Here is a 10882-nt window from a genome sequence, read left to right as displayed (position 1 = left end):
GATGAGTAAATAGATAAGAAGATGGTTGAGTGGACAGATGAGTGGATGAGTGTGTGCGTGCATGAACGGATTGGTGAAATAGTAGGGTTGAGAGTAAATGTCAAGAGAAAATTATATGACTTAAATTGTGGGTTTCTGGTGGGTAGTTAATGGAAAGAAAAATACTCCCCTAATTCAAGTGAGTCCTTTTTTTTAATATATGATTTTTCTTTTTTTAAAGCAGAAGGAAAGGAAGCCTGGGAAGTAAATGACAGGGCTGTGACTTGGGTCACTGACATCCTTTCCAGAAGGTAACAAAGCCTCCCTGCTCCTACAATAGATCCAGTCCCTACTCTGGAAGCAAGGAATTGGACTTCAGTCACATGGTGAAGCCTTGTTTCCAGTTATCAAATGCATGTGTGTCCATTTGATTGTTTTCTTTTGGTGACCTCACAGAGACTTGCAAGAGGATAAGGCAACTATCATATAAGCAGGGACAGTTTACCTTGTCACTCCCTGTACCCACACCATTATTGGACCAACATACAGAGGCCCAAACTCCTCAGTAGGGTAAAAGCAAATACTGAAATAGTGTGTTATCCTCGCTTTCATGTCTGGTCACCCCAAGCTTCCAGCTGTGCTGTGCTCAAGCCATCTGAAAGCCCTAATCAGCTAGACAGTGCATTTTCACAAGGACATGTGCCTAATCCGGGTGGCATTCACACAACCCTTGGTCTTACCCCAGCTGACCTGGCCATTTCTCCACTGTTACAGCTTAAGTTGTGTCCCCCCACATCCATGCTGAAACCGTAATACCCAGTCAGAATGGGACTGTATTAAAAAGCAGGGCCTTTAAAGAGGCATTTTCCCTGTTAAAAGGAGGTCCTTAGGGTGGGCTCTAATGTAGTCTGACTGGTGTCTTTCTAAGAAGAGGAAATCTGGACACATAGAGAGGCACCAGCAATTCAAGGACAAAGAGAAAAGAAAAGACCCTGTGATGATCCCGGGAAAAGGCGGCCATCAGCCAGCCACGCAGAGAGGCCTCAGAAGAAATTCACCCAACTAACACCTTGATCTTGGGCTTGTAGTCTCCAGAACTCTGAGAAAATAAACTTGTTTAAGCTACTCAGGGTCCACCTTATTCCAGTATGACCTCATCTTAACTAATTACATTTGCAAAACAACTATGGCACTTTCCCAGGGAAATGAATTTTGGGGATATACTACTCAATTCAGTCCACTGGTTAAGTGTCCTTCTGCTGTCACCAAGGCCAAAATCTCTCCCCCACTTCACCCCACCTCGGGCCCTGGGGGGACCTGGCACAGAACCTTTGGCATCATAGAGGAGTCAACTCTGTGATATCTTGAGATGTCCAAGTAGGGGATATTAGGAAGTAGCCTCTTGTGTGGAAACTTTGGGACCCTTAAAATATGGGAGGAGAAGAATCCACATCCGGTCATGTGGAGTGATTGGCAGACCCACTCCAATGAGGTAGACTCTGGGGTCAGGAGATCTGGTGACCTGACAAACCAGAGAGACAGCTGGGATACTGGGGGCACACTTAACTGTAGGAGTGCTGGACCGAGGTTTTATGAAATCTTGATTTGACCTGTGATTTCCTCAAAGCATAGATATTGACCCAAAACTGTATCTCCAGAGCAGAATACACTCTACAGCATCAGGTATGTTTATTGAATCTCAGAGGTTGCCCACATTTAATTCAGTGTGTCAAATCCAGTGATCCCGTCCCTTCTCCTGTCTCTTCTGCTTTCTGACCATAAGGAGAGAAGCTTTGTTGCACCACACACTCCCACCATCCTGTGCTACGTCAGGCCCAAAGCAATGGGGCTGAATTATCATGGACTGAAACTTCCAAAACTGTGAGCCAAAATAAACCTTTGTTCTTCATAAGATGATTATCTTAGAGACTTGTTATATATCAGTGGAAAGCTGACTTAACACAGAATTCCTCATTTTATTATTTTTTTAAACAAATATCAACTATTTTAGAATAATTTCAGATTTACAGAACAGTTGCAAAGATAAAACAGAAAGTTCTCAATTACCCCCTTGTTCACTTGATAACATCTCACAGAATCATAGCACATTTGTCAAAACCAAGACACTGACATCAAGGCATTCCTACAAACTAAATTCCATATCTTATCTAGCATTCACCAGTTTTCCATGAATGTCCTCTGTCCCAGGATCCAATCCATTGCCTTTAGCTGCCATGTCTGCCTGTCTTTTATGGTCTGAGTCAGCTGGTCAGTCTTTATGCTGTTTCTCATGACCTTGGGGGCATGATCTTGAGGACTGGCCAGCATCCTGTTGAATGTTCCCCAGTCTGGGATTCTCATAAGTAAACTGGAGGGATGCATTTTGTAAAGAATGCCACACAGGTGAAGTGCCCTTGTCACTACCTCCAGTGATACTCACATACAATCACTTAGGACCTGAGCCCTTGTCCCTGGGTTAAGGTAAAGTTTGTCACCTTTTTCCATTGGAAAGCTTTTGTTTTTCCCTTTCTCTACTCTAGTTATTGGAAGTAAGTAACTAAGTCTAGCCCATTCTTAAGGTGAGGGTGAGGAGGAAGGCGCTCTGCATCCTAGAGAGGGAGTATTTACATATATTATGTAAAACTCCTCTTTAAGGGAAGTGGTCTCTTTTCCCCCATTATGTTATTTACATATACATTTATAGCCTCATGGACCCATGGATATTTATTTTATACTTTGGGTTATAATCCAACATTCTTTATTTTGCTGTTCAAATTATTCCAGCTTTGACCACTGGAGCTCTTTCCAGATGGCTTCTGGGTCCTTTTGATGTGCTGTGCTTCCTTCCCTTGTTTTTAGCACCTCCTTACCTCCTGGCACTATCAGATGCTCCAGGATCATGTAGTATTTTCCAGGTTGGGGCCCCAGAGTCAACTATTTCTTCTAGAAGCCTTAGTTCATCATGTTCTATTACCAGACTATTACCAGAGGTGGCAAATCCAATTCTTTAGTGAATGGATTTTAAAAACATATTAATCAAATCAGAGCAAAACACTGCCAAGTTTCTTTGTAAACAAACAAACAAACAAACAATTTAACATTGGCCAATCACTTCAGTATTTGTGCATAAAATAATCTGACTAGCTCCCTGCTTTTGTAGGATGAGCTGAACAAACTCTTTTGGTTTGGGCAGCACTGGGGTTTGAATTCAGGGCTTCACAATTCCTAGGCAGGTGCTTTACCCCCGGAGCCACTCTGCCAGCCCCTCCCTTTCAGTTTTGAAATGGGGATTTTCCTAAGGCTCAGGATATGTTGACGGTTTCTATGGCAAACATTCATGCTTTGCTTCTGGATCCTTCTAGGAACACTGTGTCCCATGATCATTTACACTCTTTTTTCAAAAACACGTGTGCTTTTTATGTTTTCAAACCTCCCTTACAGAATCAGAGCACATACCAAGGCTCCTTAGATGAGGTTCATGATTCAAAAGTCCTTGGCAACTTTTCACAGAAATTTCTCTTGTGTTGAAGTTCTCTTCCATCTGAATGTAACCCGTCAGCCACCACCCTGACAATTCATTGTCCAAAAACATTTCCTTTTCAACATTTCCCCCGAGCTTCAAGTGACCAGGCTGAAGCATCTCCTTCCCTTCCTGAGCCGTCTGTGACAATCACCAACTCTTGTGTTTGCCATCTGTTTTTGACTTTTTCTCCAAATGTTCCCTTTGAACATGTCAAATGTCCTGCTTGTGTGTCATTTCATTTTGTGTGAAATTTCAGACTCTTTGCTCCCAAAACTGCTATCTTTTTAAGGAAGGCAGTTTTAGTAATGTGCTGTTTTAGTCTCTGCCACAAATTCCTGTTAAAATAATTCTTGATGTCCACCCCTCTGGGCACACAGAAAGCCACGGAAGTGGATAAACAAATATTCATGGTACAAAGAGTTAGAAACATTGAGTCTGTTCTTAGAAGGACTACATGTCACCTAGCAAAGAACGCCCCACCCCCCAAACTCATTCTAATCCCAATTTACCAAACTTACTGAAAACACGGAAATTGAAACATAAGTCAAAATTGCCACCTCTATTTCTTAGCCTTATTCAGTTCCTCTTTTACGCTGCATTCTGGGTTCTTCTACCACTTCATCGGAGTTGTTCTCTAGCATTGCCAGGAATGTCCTCATTGCCTAATGCAATGGACCTTGTTTGTTTCTTTCACAGCACTCTTTCTGTAGTGGACTGAATTGTGCATCCGTCCACCTGTTCATATGTCAAAGCCTTGACTTCTCATGTGACTCTGTTCGGTTCTTTAAGGAAGTCATTAAGCTTAAGTGAAGTCACAAAAGTAAGGCCTTAATCCAATGGGACTGGTGTCCTTATAAGAACACAGAGAGAGAGAGAAAGAGAGAGAGGATGCGTGCACAGAAAGCCGTGTGAGAAGCCAGTCATGTGCAAGGATTGAGGATTGAGGCCTGAGGAGAAAACAGACTGCGGTGCCTTGATCTTGGACTTCCAGAATTGTAAGAAAATGAAAGTGTGTTCTTCAAGCAGAGGTTGTATTTGTCATGGCACTCTAAGCAGACCAGCACTCTCTTTCCAGAAATGCTCTACTCCCCTGTGCTGGGACTTTCCTCTTCTGCCTTCCATGACTCCTTGGGACTCCCTTTCACACTAAGTGTTCTGAGCATTGGTATCTCTGTTGGTGTCCTAGGCCAGCTCTCTCTCATTCTTTCATCTCCTACCTACAATCCAAAGATCTCTGTCCCTTTGAACTTCAGACTTGCCCATTTCCCATCCAAATCTACTCTCACCTACTGCATTCTCTGCTGCATCTCCCAGGGACACCTGAGTCAGAATTCTGGCCAACACACTGTGTCCTCTTTTTGCTGAGAACTCCATGCAAACTCAGGACTCTGTTTTTTTTCTGTGTCTGTGCTAAAGCATCTCCCTCCACTGTCATCACAAGCCCTTTGTCATCCCTGTCAAACCTGAGACAATACCCACCTGATTGGTCTCCTTAGATACATCCTTTGGAACTAGCCACTACACTTGGTAACATAGACGCTGGCCTCACCATTTTCCTGTTTAATGGCCTCAGTGGCCCCTCAGGGCAGCAGCCTCAGCCCTTAGCAAGAACACAGGTCCTGTACAATCTGGCTTCTATCCCAAGCTGAACTTGTTCCACTTCTTGTCTACAACATGCATATATACCATCTCTGCTGGCCTTCTCTGTCCGCCCACCACTCTTGAGGATGTTAGCATTATAGGTTTTTCATATTGCTGAGATGCATAGAGTTGGAGCTCATGACATCATACATACCCACCAGCCACCTCCCTATGTGACAAATGGGCTGAGACATTCCATAACTATGGACTAAACCACAAATTGTGGATTTGGGGTAACATCCAGGCCTCCCAGAGCGAAACCTGGCACCCAAATTTGGGGCCATGCAAGGCTGTGTAACCAACTGTTTGGAAAAATGCCCCACAGGGTAACATGTCCTTCTGCTCTTGGGTCCTTAAGGTATTTGAGTGCCATGGTCTCTGCTGCAGGTATTAGGGAATAGAATTGGGGGAGATTGATAAGAAATCCACAAAGGAGTTGGAGGAGTACAGATGACAAATTTGTATCTTTAAAGTACAAATGAAAAAATGTCTATTTCAGACTTGGGCTTGGGAAGAGACTTGAAAGTAACAAGGGCTGAATCCAAAGCCATGAAGCAGCTCTCCAGGGGCCAGAAACGATTTTTCAGGAAGCAGCTGGTCTGGAAGATGCCATAAAAACTGTTTGCTACTGTTGCAGAAACAAGTTAGCATGATCTGAGGGCTTAAGCAGTAGAACTGTATTGGTTTACGGTTCTGGAGGCTGGAAGTCCAAAGTCAATGTGTTAGCAGGGTCAGTTCCTCCCTATAGGGCACTGTGAGGAGAATGTGTTGCAGGCTCTCTCCTGGCTCCTGGTAGCTTTGGATGTTCCTTTGGCTTGCTGATGGCATTCTCTCTGCAGCCTCAACTCCTCTTTCTTCCGTGAATATCAGCTCTGGGTCCAAATTTCTCTTTTTTTCTTTTCTTTTCTTTTTTTTTTTTTCCTTTTTCTTAAATTTCTCTTTTTTTAAGAACATCATTGGATTAGGGTCCATCTGAAAAACCTCATCTTATAGAATAACCTTTATAATAAAACCTCACTTCAGTCAGGTTGGCTGCTCTGAAAAATACCATAGACTGGGTAGAGAACAAGAAATTTGTGGGAGTTAGCATTGGCAGGTTCTGGTGATGACCCTCCTCCTGACCTGCAAATAGCCACCTTCTCCCAGTGTCCTCAGAGGGTAGAGACAGAGGAAGCTTTGATCTCTCCCTCTTCTCATAAAGATGCTAATCTCATCCTCATGACATCTGAACCTAATTTCTTCCTCTGTGAGTCACACTTTTCACCACTGACAAATACCTGGTGATAAATACCTGAGAGAGACAATTCAAGGAAACAAAAGATTTGGTTTGGCTTATCATTTCAGAAGCTTCAGTCCCTAATCTGCTGATTTCTTTGCTTTGGGCCTGAGGCAAGGCAAGTATTATAGTGGTGGGAGTGTGGTCAAGCAAAGTAGCTGACCTCGTGGCGGACAGTAAGTAGAGAGAGACAGAGGAAGGTGTCATGACAAGATAGAGTCCCCAAGAATACACCCACAGTGATCTCCTTCCTCCAACTAGGCCTTTCCTCCTAACAGCCATTCAGCTATGAATTCATCAATAGGTTAATTCATCAATGAAGTTATTGCCCCCATGATCTAATCACCACTTAACATCACCAAATCTTCAACCCATGAGCCTTTTGGGGGGATACTTCATATCCAAACCGTAACACCTCCCAAAGGTCCACCTCCTAACACCATCACCTTAGGGGGTAGGGCTTCAAAATATGAATTTTGATGGCAGTCGGGGACGCAAACATTCGATCTGTAACCCCCATCTCCAAACAAGGTCTCTCATTCTGAGCTGTAAGTTGGGACTCCAATACACCTTTTCTTACAGAGGTAGAGGACAGGGCAATCCAACCCCAAACTGCCAGCTAGCTGACAGAGTAAGTTTTTTTCTAGAGAAATCCTTTCTTTGTAGTTCTGGGGTGGGTTGCAGAGGGTATGGAAAGTGATGGTGACAAGGCCATGACTGTTCATTGCAGTGACAATCTTCCCCATCCAGCATCAGCTGTGACAGGTCTATTGATTCTTTCACTAGCAATTGGTATATCTGGTTTTTGTCTTATTGCTGATTATGGAAAGGATGATTATAATTTCTTCAACAAAAATTTATTTGCATTTGTACAGATTGTTGGAGATCTTACGATAAGACTGCTTTTGTCCTTGAATGTTAAAAAGAGAATCATACTTCTAAATATTACAAGAAAAGTAGTAACGACTTTCTAAAAGTAAGTTTTTCCCTAATTACTGCCTTTTGCAAGTTCAGTAGAGTCAAAAAGGGTTTCAAACCTTTTCTTCTTTTCTCTTTTTAATTACTGATGCATCTTTTTTGCTCTCCCAGATTTACTTACTTACACACACACACACACACACCATGCAGCATTTGGCACTGTCACTAAGACCTCTCCATGAATAACATTTTGCCTGGCAGCATCAATGTCCCTCCAAGAGCCGTGACTTCCCTCCCTGAAGACACGTTGTAAAGAGCAGGGAGGAGGCTTTAAAGTCACCTAGAGGCATTCCCTGTTCCTGGGCTGTGAGCCCAGCCTGCTGCTGGGTTTCTTATGTCTTGGGTGACTCCCCAAGCCTGCTGGTGTGGAATGGGGTGCCATGTTGGGGGCCAGAGACTTCCTGGAGCATGCTTGGCATTTCAAATCCCCTTTTCAGCTTATTGTTACAATAATCTACTAGACTTGGAAACACCATGAAAGGAGGCCGATGGGGAGCACTGGTTCCTATTATGTGCTCTTGAGGTTCAAAGGGAAGAAGCAACTTGGAGTTTGCTCAGGCAGCGAAGTTCCAGCTCACTACGGCTGATTGCAGAGCTGCTCCAGTGGTAGCTGCTTGACCTTGGCACCAGTACACCAGGGCATTTGGACCTCTGCACCTCACTAGCTACCTTTGCTATCCCAATGGCTAAAACTCCTCTCGACTGCCAAGGCCCTCACAGCCACTCCCTCAAGTCTATAATCAGATCTAGGCTGTAAGTCTCCTGTGGCTACAGCCTCAAAGGTCCACACACTGGAGGGTCTAGAGGCAAACACACATGCCCTCTCGAGGTCCCTTAGGCCAGAAGTCAAGGTGTCCAAAACCAAAGCTCTTTAACTTTGAGCAAGTTGATCGCTGACACCTGTGCTCCTCTGCAAAGTAGGATGGTAATGACCCCAAAGGGATACTCTTGGTGCCACTGCCAGACCCATTCTGTGCTCTCCTTCTATCTGCTTGTACCTGTGACCTTCTTCAGAAGGCTGCTTCTGGCCCCGCTTCCCCTGCCAGTGCTGGGGGTTCACACCTGCTGGAGTGGTCCATAGCCCAGGGGCGATCGGTGCTCTTCAGAGATAATGTGAAGACAACTGGCCTTCCCATAATGGAAGAGGGACTCACTGTATTCACACCTGGGTTTCACGGGAAGGATCATTAAGGGCATGGGGACTTCTAGGTAGGATGACCAATTTGTCCCAGTTTTCTGGGAACTTTCCCATGTTTACCATATGATGACCAGTGACAGACACATTAGCAAGATGCCACAGCCTAGAGGGCAATCTTCTGGGCTATCATCTTCCTCTGGCATCAGGTTAACACCTCCATGCTTGCATGGATTAATGGGGAAAACCTAGAAACCTTGCTTTGTCTACTTCAGAGAGGCCTGCTGTGGGAGGGACTCTGGGTCTCCAGGGTGACTTCTTTGACTGCTGACTGCAGTGATTTTTAGCCAGGGACACGGGTGCCAGGTGACCCAGGCATTGCCCCCTTCAGCTTGTCTGGTGGGAATATTCCCAGAGGGATTCACACTGGCAAAGCCCAGGGAAGCCGTGATGAAGGGCAGCTGCCAAGAGACATCATAACCCACAGCTGGCAACAGGCATGTGGCACTGGCACCCAGCCTGTGCCATCCATGTGCAGCCAAATAGCTCCTGGCTGGACGCAAATGGGAGTTTCAAGGCAAGGCTTATGTTTGCAGTCCTCCCTGCTGGTCATAAATCCCAGCCTGTAACTTTCAAAGGCCTGAAGCAAAATACACCTCTCCAGTTTGTAAAAGAAGTTCAAGATAGGAGATTTGGCCTATGTTTCTGCCTCACATGGTTCTGTGGTTTGGTTTCATGGCCAGTGAAATCCTACAAACCCTTTTGCCCTAATTCCACCCAGAAAGTGGTTTCAGAATCCCTGAGGATCACAGCTTAAGTGTTTCCCTCCTTCATGTTTAGAATTCTTGCCAAGGATTCATCAGATATCCTGGGGAAGGGTGACCCTCACTTTTCCTGCATCCCTGACACACTTGAGAGATGCCACTTTTGGAGGTAGGACATGAACAACCAAAGCACAAGACCAATGGCTTATTGTGTTTCTGAAATGTGGAAGCTTCAAGTTCAAGTCTCAACTGTTATGTCTGTCTTTTCTAGTGGAATCAGAGAAGCCCAAGGAAGGGAGAGAAAAAGAAAATTCCTTCCAGCATTGAGAATAAAATCTGTCCTTTAACAAGTGAAGGGTGAAGGGGTCATGTGAACATTCCATCTTCAAGATTTCCATTAGATGATGGCAAGCTGTTCATTTTGGAAGGAACCCAGCCTCTTAGTTGTACCTCCAACCCCAGTTTTCTCTGGTGAGGAAAAAAGAGTTGCTAATAAGGAAGGTACCTGGATTTGGACAGCTTATCGGTTCTCTCTTTCCGACTCTGATGGCCATGCTAATAGCAGGGCTAGGTGGGACAGTGGGACTGAAAGGAAGTCTGAGCGTGACGCAAAGAAGAGTCCAGACAACAGAGGGACTGGATAGTTTCCTTGGGCAAAACCCAATGCCAGTCAGCTATGATTTCTCCGAATTTAAAGGAAAAGGACTGTCATGTCACAAGAGTGAGATTACAATTTCAGTACATCCTGGCTACTGTGCCTTTATTGAGTTTCCAAATACCTGCAACTTTTGTTGTATAATAATATCATTTTGTTAACTGCCCTGGGGCAGTCTGTGATCAGCAGACTTCCAAATTCATTGTGTCCCATGAGACGATCATCGTAGGACACATGGGTGTAAAGAGCATTTATTAAAAGTTAGGAAAGGAAAACACAAAGGGGAACATGGTGGGGCCCAGTGGAATCTGGAGGCTGAGAGAGCTTGCTTCTGCTCTTCACATGCTTTCAAAACCTATGCTCACCTATGGGAAGGGGAGAACCAGGTGATTCCCATCCAATAGTCAGTAAGAAGGGGACTAGGTGGTTCCCAAGTCAGGTGAGGGCGGTTCCTGAGCCAAAGCATGGTTAATCTGAGATGTGGTATTTTTCTATGTGTCCCAAACTTTCCTAATTTAGCCTGCCTCCAATTCCCCCTGAGAGACAATATTCCAAAAAATTCTTTTTTGGGGATTGCTGAAGGGGGGCAGTCCATCTTCAGTATCTGCTTTGAGCTGACAAACGGCAGCAGACCTACCTACAAGGGGAAATTGTCTCTCCTATTTCATTCCCTGGGGCTTATTTGGACAAAAGGTGTCTGAATTATCGTCCAGCCCAGTCAAGGTTCCTCATAGAGATCTGGGTTGCTCATGGAGATCTCGTTCATCTGCAGAGATCATTAGCCTGGTTGCCTTATGATTTGGATCCTAAAGGCTTTTATTCTGGAAGAGATAAATCTGGTTTGGAAGGCATGACCCAAACATTAGCAATGATAGGAGCTAATGAAGGGGCCTGCCAGGTGTGGCAGGAAGGATAAAGAATCTTTTTTTTT

The 10882-nt window shown here is 44.6% G+C and overlaps 1 protein-coding gene across 3 annotated transcripts in view; it reads left to right on the top strand.

Moving 5' to 3' along the window:
- Positions 1 to 1893, top strand: part of Hunk (hormonally up-regulated Neu-associated kinase) — a 112447-nt gene extending 110554 nt beyond the window's left edge. For 2 of the 3 annotated variants that reach the window (XM_074072813.1, XM_074072814.1), the window contains exon 12: positions 221 to 1893. The gene's annotated coding sequence lies outside the window, so the exon portion shown is untranslated. The remainder of the gene's footprint in view (positions 1 to 220) is intronic. The other variant, XM_020153990.2, reaches the window with a different exon arrangement.
- The last annotated feature ends 8989 nt before the right edge of the window (positions 1894 to 10882 follow it).

The sequence above is a fragment of the Castor canadensis genome, chromosome 5 (assembly GCF_047511655.1).
Source record: "Castor canadensis chromosome 5, mCasCan1.hap1v2, whole genome shotgun sequence".
Classification (NCBI taxonomy): Eukaryota; Metazoa; Chordata; class Mammalia; order Rodentia; family Castoridae; genus Castor; species Castor canadensis.
This window is presented reverse-complemented; position numbering and strand designations above follow the sequence as displayed.